This window comes from Lepidochelys olivacea (assembly GCF_965140295.1).
Source record: "Lepidochelys olivacea isolate rLepOli2 genome assembly, chromosome: 7".
Classification (NCBI taxonomy): Eukaryota; Metazoa; Chordata; order Testudines; family Cheloniidae; genus Lepidochelys; species Lepidochelys olivacea.
In genome coordinates this window covers 80977562-80998094 of record NC_140417.1, presented here as the reverse complement: position 1 = coordinate 80998094, position 20533 = coordinate 80977562, and the positions used below count along the sequence as shown (strand labels likewise).

At 39.1% G+C, this 20533-nt stretch overlaps 2 protein-coding genes across 3 annotated transcripts in view; one reads left to right on the top strand and one right to left on the bottom strand.

The window, feature by feature from the left end:
• The window catches only part of CTNNA3 (catenin alpha 3), a 928050-nt gene that overhangs the window by 304934 nt on the left and 602583 nt on the right, over positions 1–20533 (top strand). The window lies entirely within an intron of this gene.
• The window catches only part of LRRTM3 (leucine rich repeat transmembrane neuronal 3), a 190990-nt gene that overhangs the window by 92104 nt on the left and 78353 nt on the right, over positions 1–20533 (bottom strand). The gene's annotated exons all lie outside the window — the stretch shown is intronic.

The window sequence follows — 20533 nt, the reverse complement described above, 5'->3', positions numbered from 1 at the left end:
TAGATTGACAGGTTCCAACCTGATGAACCACGTGAGTGTCAATATAATTCTCCATGATGGAATTTGGTTTTCCAGTTTGCTTTTTTTTAAAATGTAGGAAATTACAAACAAAACTTTGTTAAAATAGCATTATCAAGGTCACAAAATTAAAGTATACAAAAGTTAGGAAATGCCAGAACGAAGGTTGGCTCTGCTAACTTAATTTACCACCCTTGTATCTATGCAATATGATGCAGTCTTGAATTACATGGTCACAGACTTGCATGCTATTTTTTTTCTACAGAACCCATGCCTTATTCAGTGCACAAGGTGAATGGTGCTCGCTTACTGAGCAGCTAGTCAGTATTTTTCCTTATTGTTTTATTTGTGGCCCATACCTTATTTACTCTATATTACATTACTCTGAAGACCGAACTATTAATTTCCTCATGGGCTTTTCTCTGGTGCTCTTCAGTACAGTTTGACCATGTGTCACTGTCATAAATATAAAGGGAAGGGTAAACCCCTTTGAAATCCCTCCTGGCCAGGGGAAAGCTCCTCTCACCTGTAAAGGGTTAAGAAGCTAAAGGTAACCTCGCTGGCACCTGACCAAAATGACCAATGAGGAGACAAGATACTTTCAAAAGCTGGGAGGAGGGAGAGAAACAAAGGGTCTGTGTGTCTGTCTGTGTGTCTGTCTATATGCTGGTTTCTGCCGGGGATAGACCAGGAATGGAGTCTTAGAACTTTTAGTAAGTAATCTAGCTAGGTATGTGTTAGATTATGATTTCTTTAAATGGCTGAGAAAAGAATTGTGCTGAATAGAATAACTATTTCTGTCTGTGTATCTTTTTTGTAACTTAAGGTTTTGCCTAGAGGGGTTCTCTATGTTTTTGAATCTAATTACCCTGTAAGATATCTACCATCCTGATTTTACAGGGGGGATTTCTTCATTTCTATTTACTTCTATTTTTATTAAAAGTCTTCTTGTAAGAAACTGAATGCTTTTTCACTGTTCTCAGATCCAAGGGTTTGGGTCTGTGGTCACCTATGCAAATTGGTGAGGCTTTTTATCCAACATTTCCCAGGAAAGGGGGAGTGCAAGTGTTGGGAGGATTGTTCATTGTTCTTAAGATCCAAGGGTCTGGGTCTGTAGTCACCTAGGCAAATTGGTGAGGCTTTTTACCAAACCTTGTCCAGGAAGTGGGGTGCAAGGTTTTGGGAAGTATTTTGGGGGGAAGGACGCATCCAAACAGCTCTTCCCCAGTAACCAGTATTAGTTTGGTGGTGGTAGCGGCCAGTCCAAGGACAACGGGTGGAATATTTTGTACCTTAGGGAAGTTTTGACCTAAGCTGGTAAAGATAAGCTTAGGAGGTTTTTCATGCAGGTCCCCACATCTGTACCCTAGAGTTCAGAGTGGGGGAGGAACCTTGACAGTCACAAACTTTAATTAATTTATTTTAACTCTGAGATGAATGGAGTTTTAATATCCCCATGTCACAGATGCCAAACTGAGGCTGCAAGAGATAATGTCAAAAGTATCCACTAATTTTGGGTGCCCAGTTTGGGACACCTAGGATTTTTCAGAGTATGTGATGTTACACTCCATATTCTTCATGGAAATATGGCTATGATATGGATATGACATAACTGAGATGTACTTTATGCAAGATGGCTCATGTAAGATATCATTGGAAAGGTTATGATTTACTGAATGTGATTATCCAATTTGAATGCATGTATTATTTCTGTATCTAAAGTTAGGAATATGGACTATGCAACAATTACAACTGGATGGGTGTTAGGAAGACAGCCACCAGACAATAGGTCATTTGATTTGATGGGCCATTAGGAAGGAACAAGAAGACTGGGAAGATATTAATCTCTCTTTCTCCTGGGATGTAACGGGGACACTACTAAGCCAGGTGGTCTTGTCACCAGATACTAAACATTATCTTGGGCTTCTTGTAACTTTCCATTAAAAGGGGAGGGGCATTCAAGTTTGGAAAACAAAGGATTCCCGCCTCATGTAAACCTTATTTAAGGAGGGGGAGGAAGGCAAATGGGACTGTACTCCATGGCCTGTCTGCCCAAGAAGAAAGACTGTAAAAGACACCTGAAGACAGGCAAGGGGAGAGTCCAGGATGAGATGGATCCAGACTGAGAAGAAATATAACTGGAACTCTAAGCTATAGAAACTTTGCAACCTGCCTAAAATAACATTTAGGTTAAGAAATTATATTTTGTAACCTGTTTCTTAAGTATATTGAGCTTAGCTTATGTATTTTGTTTTATTTGCTCAGTATCTGCTTTGTTCTATTTGTAATCTTTTACATTCACTTAACATTCAACTTTTGTAATTAATAAACTTATTTCTTGTTTATAACATAGCCAAGTTTGTGCAATTCATAACTGGGGGGGGGGGGGGATTAAGAGGCTGTGCATACCTTCCTCCACATTGAACGAGGAGGCAGATTTCATAATATACCTTTGGGTCTGCACTCCAAGGGAGGTGGACACCTGAGTGCTGGGGCAAGTCCCTTAAGCTGAGTCTTTCCAGAGCTGATCTCAGTATCTGTGTTGTTCTCCAGTTGGGTGTGGCCCTGCCGGTGTGTGTGCTGTAGGAGGCTTAATAGCCTGGCTCAGCAAGACAGGTAAAAAGGGTGCCCAGGCTGGCGGGACAGGCAGGCTCAGTGGTATCTCAGCACATCAGGGGGGGTAGCCTGTCACATATATGGCCTTATATTGCACATTAGATGTTCAAAGCACACCTTCTATTGTCTTCAGTTGCAGTTGTGAGTGCTCAGCACTTCTGAAAATCAGATCCTAGGGCCTCACATTGGGCATCCAGAACTAAGGAATGCACAATTAGTGACCACCTGTGAAATATTTGGTTTCAGTGACTTGCCTATCATCAGACAAATGCGTTTTCAATTATTTTAAATGAAATTTTGTCAAAATAGATTTCAATGGAAAGTTTTGATATGTATTAACTGGCATTTTCAGATGGAAGTGTTCTGTTGAAAAGTTGTTGACTAGCTCTGACTGAGTGCCATGAGAACAGTATTAAGGGGCAGTGTTCAGATTAGGGACAGAATCCTGTGATGTTGATGAGGGCTCTCAAAAAATACTGTCCCACTTTGTTTGAGGAATCCAAGTCAGAAGCAATCCAGCAACAGCAGACTGAGTTACTAGTAGCACTAATGCAGTGCTTAGTGACTGTGCCTAATTAAGGAGTTAAGTAAGTTGTCAGGGAAGAATAAAGATAATCACTTTGTCAGTTCTTCCTTTTTTGTATCCAGCCATATGAGCAAACCAGTACTCAATACACATTCCATTCAAGATCATCACACAGCACTACCTTTTCTACCTAAAAATTTTGTAGCCATGTCCGCTTCCCTTTCTTGGGCAATATAGACTGTAATAATAATGGATTTTGAAATGTGCCTCACACAAAGGGCTCAGGTGCCCCTGATTCTTGTGGGGGTGTTTTTTGGATACAGAGTAGGGGTTGACCAACACATTTTTAATTTATGTTGGTTCATATTATTCCAGAGTTATTTTTCATCTACTTTGAGTAGTTGTTAATAACAAATTTACATAATTCTGGTAAAGTTCCAGTTATAGTATATAGCTACGAATTACCCATAAACATAAAAAGTCAGTTAGTAAATAAATGACATTTATTTGAATTTTAGCTCTTTTTGCATGGAATAATTGAGAGAAGGGTGCTAATCCATTTCTACAAACACACATACTCATACACAAACACTTTATTTTGGGTTCACATTTTCTTACTTTGCTTCTTGCCACTGGAAGGATAGATTTTCCTCTACTTGATTAGTCACTGTGAATCACTCTTCTGTTTACTATAGTACCTACAGTATGATAGACATTGAATGCCCATATTGCTTCCCTTGATACCTTGGATCCCCTCGGAAAAGTTGCTTTTGGTTTAAAAAACTGTTTGTTCGAACTATTCCTTGTGGAGCTTCTAAATGCTCAAAGTAAGATTTATGATTGATTTATGATTTCAAAGCAGTCTAAAGGATTTAGAGACACTTTTAGTGTTCCTTTGAAAACATCAACCTATATTCCCAACAGGAACATTTTATCCTATATTGACAGAAATATCATTCACTTTTAATATTTGTTTTCACAAATAATGCTGCTAAATATTTTTTGAAAAATTTAACAAATGAGCTGAGAACTTGACAAACACTCACTGGAAATTGTAAGTGTCAGTTTTATAAAAGCAAAGTAAATATGTAGGGTGAACTTAAGAAAATGTTGCTAATTTTATTGAAAAATTGGGATCAAAATGAGATGTTTTATATTACTTTACTACATGGTAGACTTGTGTCCCCCCCCGCCCCGGTCTTCTTTGAGAACTGTTTATTTTTTATTCTTCTACTCAGTTCAATAGTGTGTTCCATACATTAAAGATAAATGAAAAGAGAACCACCCAGCTGAGCTAACCAGAAGCTCATCTGGCTAATATTGAAATCAGTCAGGCTCTCAAAGCCATATGATAGAGTTCCTTTTGAATGACTTTTTGCCATGAAGGTAGAGAAATTGATTGGATAATAGGTTTCTACTTGGGAACTAAACATTTGCTCAGATGTAATTCCTCTAACCTTGTGAATGGTAACGGGACATTTATAAGCTCAGTTTTTCCATGAAAAAGTTTCTAAATGTGGCATCCAACAAGCAGTCACTTGTAAAATTCCTCTGTGAATATGTGGCTCAAAATCCACCTGAGGGTGTCAGAGCACTCCCTTCACAAACACTCCTCCTTATGGGAGGCTTTTCCAATTGTGAAATAGCAAAGTCCATCACTAGTAGAGATGTTGAAGAAGCCCAAGACTTATACAGTACTCATGCTGTATGTGCCACTATGACTTTTGGGTCTCTTGGTTTCAAAGGAATCATAGTAATTAGGTTATCTGATACAGATGTTTTGGTCCTTGCTGTTAATTTCTTTCCCAAAACGGAACACAAAGATAACATGTGGATTGAAACTGCCATCATTACTAGCACAACTGACAAGTGTTGCTTCATACCTGGGCATGCAATCTGTGACACACTCCTGATTTCCGCACCATATTTCCTGCAGTACATTCATTAAGAGTATGTGAGTCTGTGTCAACCCTGTTGGTATTGGGGGAAAAAAATCTGTCAAAGCAAAGGGACCTTATGACTTCAGAGATCTTGCCAATTTGGGAGAGAGTGGTGGAAAAGCTGCAATTTCTGCAGCAAGGAAATTAGTGGCAGGGCTGTATGACCATAACAAAAAAAGAAAAGGATACCCACAGAAACCTGAATTATTTGTGTCTCAATCTAGCTATCAAAAGGACAAGTCACTGGCCTAACTCCCACCATGCAAAGACAATTGTTGAAGAGCATGTCAAAAGAGCATCTTACCAAACAAAAGATTTGGATGTCTTCACATATAGGCAAACTAGGTATGCACAATTTTATTCTTGGAACATTAGTAATTTTCATTTTCTTAAATGTTTTCCCTCAATCAGGGCCAATTAAACCTAATGGAACAGTTGGTTGCTTAAAAAGCAAATTGTCTGGTAACAAGACAGCGAGGATACAGCTCCTTATATTAAAAGGCTTTTTTACTGCTCCTGACAGTCCATCTTTTTCATTGCTCTTTGTCCTGCCATTTCAGACAGAATGTGTATTAACGGAAAACAACAACAACCACCTTCCAGCGTTAACCCTATTTCATCCAAATCACCGAAGGTTCTCTTTTTAAGTATGGTGCTAATGTTAGGACTACACTGAACTGAGTAATAATCAACTTCATGTGTTTCAGGGGAAAGCTGTTTTTGTGGCTACTTTTTACCCAAAGAGAACAGAGCATTTCTATTTGCATCTCAAGAGAGGTGTGAGGGTGGGGTAGAGAAAGACACTTAGCAGAACCTGTTCTCCCTTGCAGTGGTAATGCAATGTACTGCTGTAAAGGGAGCCACATTTAGACCCAGAGGTGAGCCCCAGAATAACCGGCTAAATGTGCCTCTAAAATGTAGCCCCTGAAGGCCCTGGGAGGGGAGGTAGTTCTGGAGGCAGGCAGGCGGGGCTGGCTGTGTGGTGTGTCTTGTTTTTGGCTGGAGGTGTGGGAATGGGGACATCAAAAATGTTTTGCACTTTGGTTGGCAAAATGGCAAAAGCCACTTCTGGTGCCATTGCCCTCTAGTCAATGTCCTGGCTGTCTCAAAGACTGATACTGTTGGCCTCTGGCCTCCTTTTTTCTTAGACCGGAGCCTGGGTTGAAGAGGAAGGAAAAATAGACTACCAATGGAGCTGAGAGAGAATAAAGCTAATGTTACACAATTTCTTTACGTTTTGCTAATATTACTTTGTCATCTGTTGTTTGAAGATATGTTCAACACAGCTAGGATACTTACCCTTGACAATCAACTGCCAAAGTGAAACAGTAGCTACTTTTTAGAAGACTTTTAATATAAACCACTATTAACTTTCTGAATGTAGGAGTCAGTGTTACAGAAACTTATGAGGCAAGCAAATGGGCTCCTCTCTCATACAAACAATAATAATACCATCATCATCATTTCATAGCATTTTGATTTCAACTCACATAAACAAGTAAATGTGGCTCACACAGGGTTTAACTCTGCTCCTTTGTGCTTAGACATTGCATAATCTATGCTTATAACTAGTAGTTTAGAAATAATGATTATAAATCTAATGTGCAGCCATACTAAGATACATCATGACCCAAATCAGACAATAGCCAACTGTGATGCCCGGTTTTCAGTATATCATTACCATGTAATGTAAGCCTGAGTTTTGATGGAGGTGTGTTCAAGTTAGAAAAGGAGCACTATCACCTTTGACAGAATATCTGTACAGTAATCCCAATATGATGGGGTGGGGGCAGAGGAGGGGAGTTTGATGCCTTATCATAAAACATTAGATCTCCATTTTCTGGGCTTGGGTGTTTTTGGATTCACCCAGTTATTAACACTATATATAGTCTTTTAGTAGATGCTTGAGAAGGATCCAGTGGTAAGTCTTTGGTAACAACTCTTGTCTTGGTCATCAGCAGGGTTTGAATCAGGCCCCTACACAGACCCACAGACACACACACACACGCACCTGTTTTAATTCACACCTTTTGTTTTGGTGCATGTGTGTGTACATTTTTAAATAAATATCCTATTTTGATTTTGTTTAAGTCAGTGAAAAATGAACAGGGGGTTGCAATTTCTTTCCAGGAAACAGGGAGTTAACACCCTTCTTAGACTTCACTTTGAAAACAAGGATTTAACTTTTTTTTTGTTAAGCAGCAAGACATAATATACATCCTTTAACCCTAATATTGAATTTTTATTAACAGTGATCTTGTTTGCATTGTGGAATGTAGTTTGTTTGAACTTGATAGTCTTTAGTTAATTTTTACATGTCCTTGTAACTGTCAATGTCTTGTAGTAATTGGAGAAAACTGAGAATACTCTAGCTGCTAAAGTAGTAGCTCTAAATTCACTTGAATGTTTAAGTAGAGACTGTAGCTTAGTGGTGGGCAACCTGCGGCCCATAAGGGTAATCCACTGGCGGGCTGCCAGACAATTTGTTTACATTTGCACGGCTGGCCGCAGCTCCCACTGGCTGCGGTTTGCTGTTCCTGGCCAATGGGAGCTGTGGGAAGAGGTGTGGGCCGCAGGGACGTGCTGGCCACCGCTGCTTCCTGCAGCTCCCATTGGCTGGGAATGGCAAACCATGGCCACTGGAAGCTGCAGGCAGCTGTGCAAATGTAAACAAACTGTTTGGTGGCCCGCCAGTGGATTACCCTTACAGGCTGCATGCGGCCCATGGGCCGCAGGTTGCCCACAACTGCTGTAGATTAATGCAGTGGCTCTGAAACTAGGCATCATATCTCATCCATGGCAGGACTGACCTTTTAAATACTTGGATTTCTATAGGTGTAGTGATTTGTGTCAGATAATCCTTTAAATGATGAGCATTATGCATCAATCTTGAGCACCAGTGTGTGATACTCTTATGCTGAGTAGTACCTTGCTCCTTGAATAATCCAGTGGATTTCAACTTGGTATCACAATCTGGCTCTATGTAAACACAGGCTAAGTCATTTCTTAGAAATCAAAACTTACTCAAGTGTCACAGCATACTGTACTATATCCAAACTGCATATCTGAAAATTGGAATGGCCTTGTTGAAATCTGCCACTTCTGTATTGCAGCAATGCTTAATATACGGAAAAGGGAAATACGTTATCATATTAAAACAGTGTATGCATAAGACTGAGCGTCTCTTTGCTATAAAGGAAAAAATTAGGTACATAATCAGAATTTACATGAACCTGATTTCTAATATGTGGTACTCTGCTATACAGCTTCTGTCTATGCTTGTAATTTTCAACTGGTTATATTTCACTTGGTTGCAGTGTAGGTATAATATTAAATCCACTAACCCTACAGTTTAGGGATTCATAACAATCTGACTATGAAGCATCTGTTAACTAGTTCCTATCATATGTTAGAATTGTAAACACCATTTAAAATGATAAAAAGAACATCTGATGTAATAAGATAATAAAAAGAACATCTGATGTTGCTACTTTCTCAGGAAGATCACTGAGTAAAGGAGAACAGGGCATTACCTCCCTAGCCAGCTGGTAATAGCAGTTCTTTATCATTTAGAAATGCTAGTCCTGGGCACTAGGAAAGTCTGGTAATAGGATGCTTTGAGTTGTCAACATTCAGGACTTAAGTATGCTGGAAAAGGTGAGAGGTGTCTTCAGAAAAAAGAAACTTTTATAAAGACTTATAGGGTTTTTGTAGTTTGTCAGATGTTCATATTTTTTCATAATTAACTGTGAATTAAGTGCAAGGAAGTACATTAGTGTAACATTATGGCTGATACATTGAATTGAAAGGTCAAATAATTCAAAATTGTGATTCTGTGACAGCAGCTTACCTGAGACACCATCAGGAGCAGCCTCAGACTCAATTTTCCCTCCTTCCTTGTATGTTAATTTGTTTTGGCACTTTGGTCAAATCAACAAAAGGTCATCTGCTGACTTATTCATTGTCCCAATGGAAGCCAAAGGCTTCAAACCACACCTTGTTTCTTATCTTGGGTTACAGAACTCTCTGGAAGGATCTCCAGTCTGCATCCTTCTCCAGCTTAAACGAGAATCCATCTGAACAAAAGTCCAAAAGCCACTGGGACAGGTCTAATCCCTCCTGGTCCAGGGTTTCCAAGAAATCTTACCAAGTAAAACTTGTCCCTCTCTAGGGACTTTCTGCTCTCTGCCTCCTGGTCTCCTCGATGGCTTTTCCCAGGCTTCTTTCCATGAAAACACCTCTGTCTCTTTGCCTGGCTAGTCCTAACAGACTTTGCTATTGCTCTCATGTCTCTCCCTGTTCTGGGACAAGACAGCTGCTTACACCATGGCAACTCGTCCACACACTCCTTGCTGTTCCAGCAGCCAATTCTCAGGGATCCCTCTTCGACTGCAAAGAGAAAAATCTAGCACTTGGAACAGGAATGTGCTGGACCAGGCCCTTAAAGAGCAGGTACACTCTGTTACAGTTTCCCACATAATTGTAATTCTGCCCCTTTGTACCTGTTCAGCATTTTGTGTTACTGTGTATGGTGTCATCTTTCAGACCATAATATAGATGTGCAATATGATAGTTAGTTGTTTTGGGAACCATAATTTCCACTTTTCTGATCTATGTATTTAAGAATCTCAACCAGAATGTTGTATTAACATATATAATTTTTTCATTTATTTTTGAAAAGGATGCATTTCAGGCTCTAGCCTACAGCTACAGCTGGATGAATGTTTCTCTCTGGCACTACAGATGTATACACTTTAAATAAATTTGCTTTGACCATACTCAGTACCCTTTTTGGTTTGCTTTCCACATACACTTGAATTCTCAAGCTTTACTGGCATGGAAGTTGGTGAAACGCAATTTCAAAGCTTCATGCACCAATATTCACAGAAACTGAACTTACTGTTTGTAGAGATGAGCATTCATGTTTGAAATTTGTTTTATATTCATCCTATCAGGGCTCAGAAGCAGCACCACCAATGAAACTAATCAATTTAGCTCAAGTAGAGTGCGATACACATCTCTGGAGGGGGCCTGCACAAGGCATAGGCACCACTTACGTGCCATTTAAGCACTACTTGGAGGGTTCTGTTTGCATGTCCCCTATGTTCCTCCCTCCCACTGGTCCTTCTCTCTTTCACACTGTGTGTGTGTGTGTGTGTGTGTGTGTGTGTCTCACACACATACACTGAGTCACACCACATACTTATGAACTGTTCTAAATTAATCTCCGTTTGGATAAAAGTAATGCTTAGAATCTTGGTGTCACCTTTGCTGTATTCAGTGGGATGGGTTTTAATTTATTATAAAGAACCATAATTTGGGATAATATTGCTCTCTGCTTTGGTTTGTTATATTTATAACACAGTCTCAGAACATAATTTTATTTTATCTTGTATCAGTAAATATTTAGGAATTAAGATTTAAAGTTTTGTTCACTAAAAACCACAAAACTCTGATCCTGAAATTCTTGTTCATTCTGAACTACTGTCAACGTGAAATATTTTGTCATGAATACTATACTTTAGTGTGTTTTCAAAGTAACATTCCATATAATTAGTTATGTTGCAAAGTGATTTATATGACATAAAATTACTGTAAAATAAGTGTGGAAAAAACTGATGAACAACAGAGGGCACTCTAAATAGGTTAAAGGAGCACAAGAAATCAACAGCAGTGGAAATAATTAAAATTCTACAATGTGTAAAAATAAAATAGCAATAGGAAATGTTGGAATCAGCACACAGTGTTTAGTCACTCTGCTAGAAGGTTAGAAATCTGAAATGGGTGGCTGAAGGACAATTTTGTCTGAGTATAGTCTATTAGTATATGCTAACAGCTAACTGGACAAGAAATGTGTAGGAAAAGATTGAATATGAAAAAGAACATGTTAGGAAATATAAAATCAAAGCATTTAACATCTGTACTGCAGATGATGGAATATGATGAAAGTTCAAACATTAGCTGTACATACCTGTTTTATATCTTTTTAGTTAGAATGGTTTAATATGGTGTGGTGTTTGGCTAGTTCTCACAGAACCTCTTCAAGAATAGCCTTTGCCTCTGAATCAAAAAAGATCCCGTTTCCACATTTTGAAAATCCTGCCAATGCCATGTGCTCGAGTGTGTGTATCTATGTATGGGAGGGGTGTGGGGGGGAGACCTGTTTCCCTTACAGAACAATCAGGCTGAAACACAGTGATTAGAAATGTGTACTGTGTTTCGTTTCTGGGAAACTTTCTTTACACCTGAAAAACTTAGATTTGGGTCGACTGAATTCATCAAATTCATTTCAATTTCAGTGAATTGTTTCAATTGAAATGAGATTTTTTTTCCAGAAATGTCAAAACAAAACTGCTTTGACATAATGAAATGTCTTGTTTCACATTTTTGGGTTAGATTCATACATCGAAACTGGAGGAATAGGTGGTAGTCCACCTCCAAATTTCTTTTAGTCCAGTAGTTAGGGCACTCACCTGAGATATAGGAGACCCATGTTTGAATCCCTGCTCTGGAACAGGGACTTGAATTCAGGTTTCCCCCATTCAAGGTCTTTGTCTCTCCTGTTGAACCTGTTCTACTTTGTTTACATACAGGAATAGTCATTTGGCCAGCAACAGAGTGTGAGAGAATGACTCTATAGCCCAGTGGTTAGGGCACTCCAGGGCGGGGTGGCCAACTGGGGTTCCAGTCCCTGTTAAATAGTTATACAAAGTAGAACTCCAAAAAGGAGAGAATCATAGAATATCAGGGTTGGAAGGGACCTCAGGAGGTCATCTAGTTCAAATCCCTGCTCAAAGCAGGACCAATCCCCAATTTTTGCCCCAGATCCCTAAATAGCCCCCTCAAGGATTGAACTCACAACCCTGGGTTTAGCAGGCCAATGCTCAAACCACTGAGCTATCGCTCCCCCCGAGAGACTGATACCCACCTCAGAATACCCAAACAGCCTGGTGGTAGAGCACTCACCTGAGAGAGAGAGAGAGAGAGAAGTGTTCAAGTCCCTACTCTGAAGCATGGATTTGATCTTGAGTCTACAATGATAATCACAAATGAGTGTCCTATCCATTAGGCTAAAGGTCATATGGGGGCTATTGCCACCTCAACCACCTCCTCTATGAATGTAACCCTTCATTTTCTTTGTTTTTATTAAAACCTGAAATAACAAAAAATGTTTCATTTTACCTATGGCAACTCTTTCTGATTATTTCAGTTCAAACATTCTGAAGAGTGTCGGTTTACTTCAGGTTGAATCGAATTAAGGCTTGGAACTGCCAATGAACTGAAAAATTAGTTATTGGCTCAGCTTTACCTAATCTTTTGTTCTCGTTGATCACAGGATGACTATGAGCCATCAATGTGATGTGGCTGTGAAAAAGGCTGATGCCGTCCTAGGATGCATCAGGCGAGGTATTTACTACAGAGACAGGGAAGTGTTAGCACGATTATACAAGGCACTGGTGAGACCTCATCTGGAATACTGTGTGCAATTCTGGTCTCCATGTTTAAGAGATGAATTCAAACTGGAACTGGTGTAGAGAAGGGTTACTTGGATGATCTGAGGAATGGAAAATCTACCTTATGAGAGGAGATTCAAAGAACTTGGCTTGTTTAGCCTAACCAAATGAAGGCTGAGTGGAGCTGTGATTGCTCTCTATAAATACATCAGAAGGATAAATATCATGGAGGGAGAGGAGTTATTTAAGTTAGTTAAGCTCCAATGTGTACACAAGAACAAATGGATATAAACTGACCATCAACAAGTTAAGGCTTGGAATTAGACAAAGGTTCATAACCATCAGGAGGTGCAAAGTTCTGGAATAGCCTTCCAAGGGAAAGGTGCGGGCAAAAAAACCTAACTGGCTTAAAGACTGAGCTTGATAAACTTATTTAGTTTATATGATGAGACTGCCTATAATGGCATGTAACCGCTCCGTGACTGCTAGCTGCAAATATCTCCAATGGCCAGTGATGGGACATTAGATGGGAAGGACTCTGTTTTATTGCAGAGAATTCTTTCCCAGCTATCTGACTGCTAGATCTTCACCACATGCTCAGGGTCTAACACCATATTTGGGTTTGGGAAGGAATTTTCCCCTGGGTCAAGTTGGCAGGGACCCTGGGGTTTTTTTTGCCTTCCTCTGCAGCATGGGGCCTGGGTCATTTTCAGATTTAGTGTAAATGGTGGATTCTCTGTAACTTGAAGTCTTTAAATCATGATTTGAGGACTTCAGTATCTCAGCCAGAGGTTAGGGCTCTCTTCCAGGAGTTGGTGGGTGAGGTTCTGTGGCCAGCAATGTGCAGGAGGTCGGATTAGATTATCATAATGGTCCCTTCTGACCTTAAAGTCTATGATATATCTCAGGGTGTTTCACAAATGCACCCTATCAGCCAGAATATTCATATAAGTTGTAGAAATATGCATGTACATACTGTAATACAGAGGGTATTTTCCAATACTTCCAGAGAATTAAGCAGCTATTTAGGTGGTGCTCCTCTATTGAGAAACATTTACTTTGGTTGTGTTCTGTGAGGATTGTGGTGTTGGTTGACCTATGGCAATGAGTTACATTTGCATCTTAATTCTAAGGAATGGTAAGAGGAAAAACAGCAGAATAAAGACAATGGACTTCAAGAAGGCAGGCTTCAGTGAATTCAGAATTTTTAGGTAAGATCCAGTGGAAAACAAGTATAAGGGGAAAAAGAGTTCTTGAGAGATGGCAGTTTTTTAAAGAGACATCATTAATGGCACAAGAGCGAACTATCCCGATACATGGGAAAGATAGAAAGTATGATAAAAAATTCACCCTGGATTAACAACAGGATCTTAAACAACCTGAAACTTAAAAAAAGGTAATATACAAATTGGAAACCAGGTCAAATAATGACAGATGAACATAAAAAACCCCAAAAGCATGTAGGGACAAAATTAGAAAGGCCAAGACACAAGATACAACTAGCTAGAAACATAAATGGTAACAAGAAATTTTTTTATAAACATGTTTACAAGTAAGATGACAACACAGGCCCATTACTCAATGAGGAGGGAAAGACAATAACTGAAAATGCAGCAATGGCTTTGATGTTAAATGCTTTTTTGTTTCAGTTTTCATCAAAAAGATTAGCAGTGATCAGATGACTAACAATAAACATTAATGTAAATGAGGGTAGGATCTGAGGTAATACAGAAAAAGAACAAGATAAGAATTATGGAGACAAGTTAGTTGTCTTTAAGTCTGCAGGGCCTGATGAAAAACATCCTGGAATACTTAAGGAACTGGATGAAGAGATCTGAGCCATTAGCAATTATCTCTGAGAACTGAGGAGGATGGGAGATATCCCAGAGGACTGGAATAGGGCAAATGTAGTACCTAGCTATAAAAAGGTAATAAAGACAACCCAGGGAATTATAGACCTGTCATCTTAACGTCAGTACCTGGAGAGATAACGGAGCAAATAATCAATCAAATTGTAAGCACTTAGAAACGAATAAGGTGATAAATAGCAATTAACATGTATTTGTGAAGAATCAAATCATGTCAAACGAACCTAATATCCTTTGTTGACAGGGTAACAAGCCTTGAAGATGTGTGTGTGTGTGGGGGCGAAAAATCAGTAGATGTGATATATCTTAACTTTAGTAAGGCTTTTGATACTGTCTCACATGACCTTCTTTAGTTAATTTATGAGAAATGTAGCCTAGATGAACCTGCAATAAGAGAGTTTGAAAACCACAGTCAGAGAGAAGTCCTCAATGGTGATGGTCCAGCTGGAAGGGCATATCGAGTGGATCCTGCAGAGATCTGTCCTGGGATCAGTTTTATTCTATATCTTCATAAATGATTTGGATAATGGCACAGAGTACACTTATGAAGTTTGTGGATGATAGCAAGCTGGGAGGGGTTGCAAACATTTTTTAGGACAGGAGTAGAATTTGAAATGGTCTGAAAAAAATAGGATGAAAATTGATAAGAACAAATGCAAAGTATTACGCTGAGGAAGGAATAATCAATGGCCCAAATACAAAAGGTGAAATGATTGCCTAGGAAGGAGTACTGCAGAAAAGGATCTGGGCGTTATAGTGGATTACAAACTAAATATGAGTCACCAATGTAAAAGTGTTGGGGGAAAAAAGGGAACATCATTCCAGGATATGTTAGCAGAAGTGTTGTAAGCAAGCCACAAAGTAATTCTTCCATTCTACTCAGCACTGATAAAGCCTCAACTTGCAGTATTGTGTTCAGTTCTGGGCACCACACTTCAGGAAAGATCTGGACAACTTGGAGAAAGTCCAGAGGAGAGCATGTAAAATGATTAAAAATCTAGATAATGTAACTTAAAGCAGGATTGAAAAAAAATTGAGCTTGTTTAGTCTTGAGAAGTGAACACTGAGGGGTGGATATAAGTATGTAAAAGATTGTTATAAAGAGGAGGGTGATAAATTGTTCTCCTTATCCACTGAGGACAGGACAACAAATAATTGTCTTAAATTGCAGCAAGGAAGATTAAACTAGACATTAAAAAAGAAAACTGTTCTAACTGTAAGGGAGTTAACCCCTGGAACAAATTACTTATGGAGGTTGTGGAATCGCAGTCATTGGCGGTTTTTAAGAACAAGTAGACAAACTCCTGTCTAGAATGGTCTAGATAATACTTAGTCCTGCCTCAGTGATGGGGACTGGACTAGATTTATTTACTGAGGTCTCTTCCAGCCCTACATTTCTGATTCTATGCTTAACGTTATAGAACAGATGAGGCAGCTCACATATAGCTCACAAGATCTGAATGGTTTGAAGTGATTTTACCCATGGATTTTAGATGTTAGAAGATTAGACCCTGGCTCAGACCAGTGAGTGGAAAATGCTTTGGCTGTTCTCAGGCCCCCACCCCCAAGCCACATATGCTGTATGTAAGTGCTTTCCTTCCATGTGGTTTTAGTCAAAAGGAAGAATTTCTTTGTAGCTGTTGGTCTGCAGATATGTTTTCATTTTTCCAAATCAGTTTGTCCTGTGTTTTTGAAAACACAGTTTGCTAAAATCATAAGTAAGAGGGAAGGCTTTTTTTTATCTTGGACAACTGGTAATTCAAAAACATTAAATAAGGTAGAATTACAATGTTAGCATCACCATTACGGCTACATAACACACTAGTGGAAAGCACAGATACATAATGGTTCTGAGTTGCCTGTGGGCACATGGATGTGTGCAATTTCCACCCATGTGTCTGCGGGACATCTGCACCTAAGTAGGAATTGCCCTCATGAGGACAGGTGATAGCACTACTCTCACCTTCTGCAGGGGAAAGCCAGCTTTAAACTGCTTCAGACGCTACCTAAGGGATTTGCTGAATCAGCAAATCCTGTGGTGCCTCACACACAACTCCTCCCCAGTAGGCTATGTCCAGTTTGTGGGCCTCACCAGTCAATACCTTTCCTACATCAGAGAGGGTAATTTTTATTTGGTTGGGCCACTGCTTCCACTCACTAGGCATCTCCATCCACTAACTTACTTTTGTTTTTGACAGTGGAGTTGGGAATGTGTCAAAAGACCATATACCAAAATGCATTTTTTTTGCATCATATCACATTACAGCAGCTATTTTCCTCCCTGCAGTAGTTCTGCATGTTATGTTATCTATGCTGCATCAGGATCAATGTAACCTGCTTTATGATTCTATCCAGAGTTTCTACTAGGATATTAAACACCAGTACTGAATCTTTTAGTTGAAACTGAACTGTTAAAGTCGTCTCTTGTTTCAGACAGTTTGCTCCAAGGATTGATTGGCTACCCACACATCTCTAGCACGTAACACATTCTAATAGGGCAATTTATAGATAAGTAGTGTGATTTTCTCTAAAATACCTCTATAGGGATTATGCTGACTATAATAGAAAACTTGTGATTCATTTCCAGTTTTTCATATAAAATTATCATTATAGTGATGAATTCTTTTTAACTTGGAAGCAATCTTCATTGGAGAGCAGGCTACAGAAAACTTTGTGATTCGTTACATTGTTAACTCCAAACTACTTTAACAGTCTCACAACTTCCCTAAAATAGTTGATCACATTTGACCAGGGGAATAGAAGTTCCACAGGAGGTTATTTGAAGTAATGAAAGGATATTAAATGATATTAAGGATATTAAGGATATTAAAAGGATTAAAAGGAAAGGATATTAAGTAATGAAAGGATACTAAACTGGGAGGAGTGGTAGATACGCTGGAGGGGAGGGATAGGATACAGAAGGACCTAGACAAATTGGAGGATTGGGCCAAAAGAAATCTGATGAGGTTCAATAAGGATAAGTGCAGGGTCCTGCACTTAGGACGGAAGAACCCAATGCACAGCTACAGACTAGGGACCGAATGGCTAGGCAGCAGTTCTGCGGAAAAGGACCTAGGGGTGACAGTGGACGAGAAGCTGGATATAAGTCAGCAGTGTGCCCTTGTTGCCAAGAAGGCCAATGGCATTTTGGGATGTATAAGTAGGGGCATAGCGAGCAGATCGAGGGACGTGATCGTTCCCCTCTATTCGACATTGGTGAGGCCTCATCTGGAGTACTGTGTCCAGTTTTGGGCCCCACACTTCAAGAAGGATGTGGATAAATTGGAGAGAGTCCAGCGAAGGGCAACAAAAATGATTAGGGGACTGGAACACATGAGTTATGAGGAGAGGCTGAGGGAGCTGGGATTGTTTAGCCTGCAGAAGAGAAGAATGAGGGGGGATTTGATAGCTGCTTTCAACTACCTGAAAGGGGGTTCCAAAGAGGATGGCTCTAGACTGTTCTCAATGGTAGCAGATGACAGAACGAGGAGTAATGGTCTCAAGTTGCAGTGGGGGAGGTTTAGATTGGATATTAGGAAAAACTTTTTCACTAAGAGGGTGGTGAAACACTGGAATGCGTTACCTAGGGAGGTGGTTGAATCTCCTTCCTTAGAGGTTTTTAAGGTCAGGCTTGACAAAGCCCTGGCTGGGATGATTTAACTGGGAATTGGTCCTGCTTCGAGCAAGGGGTTGGACTAGATGACCTTCTGGGGTCCCTTCCAACCCTGATATTCTATGATTCTATGATTCTATTCATATATTAATGGAAATGTATTTTTGGAGGGGTAGGGAGCAGAACTCCACTATTACTGAGTTATAGATAAAATTGAGTTTAAAGGGTCCAATAAGCTAGTTTGAAGTTCAAAGAAACTTGTGCTTCAATTTTGCCTGCCTGGAGTTATTGCATATTAACACCTATAACTGGATCAAAAGAAAAGTAGAAATAGAGTAGTTCCAGAACCCCAGACTAATTAAATCAATCTTTCTTGCTCCACGATGGAATTAAAAAAAAACCGTATGGTCTTCTTGAAAATATTATCCTTCTGAATCAAAGAATGTATCCTCTAGCCATTCCAAAGTAAGTTTTTTACACACACACACACACACACACACACACACACACACACACACACACGCGCGCCACCAATCCTGGAGTAAAAGAAAGATTGTCTTCCCTGTCACTTAGCTGTTCCAAGAGATGCTGTCTGGAGATGTGTTAGAAATGTTTCTGTTCCCCTTCTTCATCTATAATGTCAATTTCTTTATAAGAAAAAGCTTTGAAATATAAATAAGTATATGTACTGTTTTTTATATCTATTGTGTATTTCTCCAATTTGATTTAACATTGTAAAATACAAACTCTGATATATTGCTGAATAGGTTCTGTTACATGTTTTTAAAAGAAAGGTGGGCTAAGAGCAGAACGGAACAACTACAAGGTATGGCCATGAATACTTATAGCTGACTTATCTACATTTGAATTAATGCTTTTAATGCTTGTCAACTAACTTGATTGAAAATTTGGGGATAGAAAAGTGCAGGTCATGGTTACTTCTAAATGCCATTTTCAGAACTTCTAGCTTCTGAAGGTCTGAATTTGAGGAAACATTAAATTGTGGCAGATATTTAAAAGTATAAACCAGAGGTGAAGATGGATAATGGATATATGAAAAAGGAGAAAAGGAAGGTAATGAGAACTGATCTTTTACAATACAGAGATTATTCACTACAAAAAAAAATTCTCCAGCAATTTTTAACACTAACAAATACGGTATGAAGGAAATTATGCAGTTCAATGCATGGACGATGTACAAAAAAAACAAAACAAAAAATCACAGACAAACAGAACCCAGCCTACTGTATGTAGGTCCACATTAAGGGATTGATTATGAAATTAACTTGTGTAGGTAGAACCCTGAGCCTGCATGGAACTCCATTGACTAAAACAGGGTTCTGAACAAGTCCGGGAATCTGCTACTGTGGAGCTCATTGCACTCTTGTGGGCCTGAAACACTAAATATAGAAAAGGAGGACTTGTAGCACCTTAGAGACTAACAAATTTATCTGAGCATAAGCTTTTGTGAGCTACAGCTTACTTCATCAGATGCATCCGATGAAGTGAGCTGTAGCTCACAAAAGCTTATGCTCAGATAAATTTGTTAGTCTCTAAGGTGCCACAAGTACTCCTTTTCTTTTTGCGAATACAGACTAACACAGCTACCACTCTGAAACTAAATATAGAAATAATTGAAAAACCAATACCTTCTTCTGCAATGATATTCCTTTCAAAACCTCATAAATACTATTTAATAGTAATTAGCAAAATAATAATGATGATACCCCATTGAGTAAACCTATTCCAGGCGTGTAATAAGAATATCTCTTTCCCTCCCATCAAATGTTACTTCAATCCTAGCACTCAATAACAGTTACCAAGGAATTGACTTTTTTATGGATAGAGGGGAAAAAAGCATTGTAGCTTTTCTTAAGAATGCCTCTAATATTACTACATGTTCAGTAAGATACTAAACTTTCTTAAAAGTTTGCATCTATTTGAGGTGGTATAATTCTTTAATTCCATTAGACTATACAAAATAAGATAAATATGTTCTGTCCCCACTTTTGACAGCTTTTTTAAATTGTCTGGTGGTTTGGGTTTAAAAGATTTGTGGGGAAAAGTGACTTTGATGCAGTCTTAAATGCAGTACTTCTTGACACAGTGGAGTAGAGCAGCAGTATTAGTATTAACACAATTATGTTGTTAAATGCACCAGAGATGAATTACTTAACACAAATTAAACAAGTTACATTCTTATTTCATAAACTGCATTTATTCTCATGACTGACTGTCTCTATGATAGAGTTACAGCAATATAGGAAAATAAATATGAATGGAAGAGTACCCAAAACCTTCATAAACAAATGTTTTGTGTTCGAACTAAAATTGAGAAAGCTATATTTTAAAAGTCATTCAGGGCAAACCCCTTTGAAATCCCTCCTGGCCAGGGGAAAGCTCCTCTCACCTGTAAAGGGTTAAGAAGCTAAAGGTAACCTCGCTGGCACCTGACCAAAATGACCAATGAGGAGACAAGATACTTTCAAAAGCTGGGA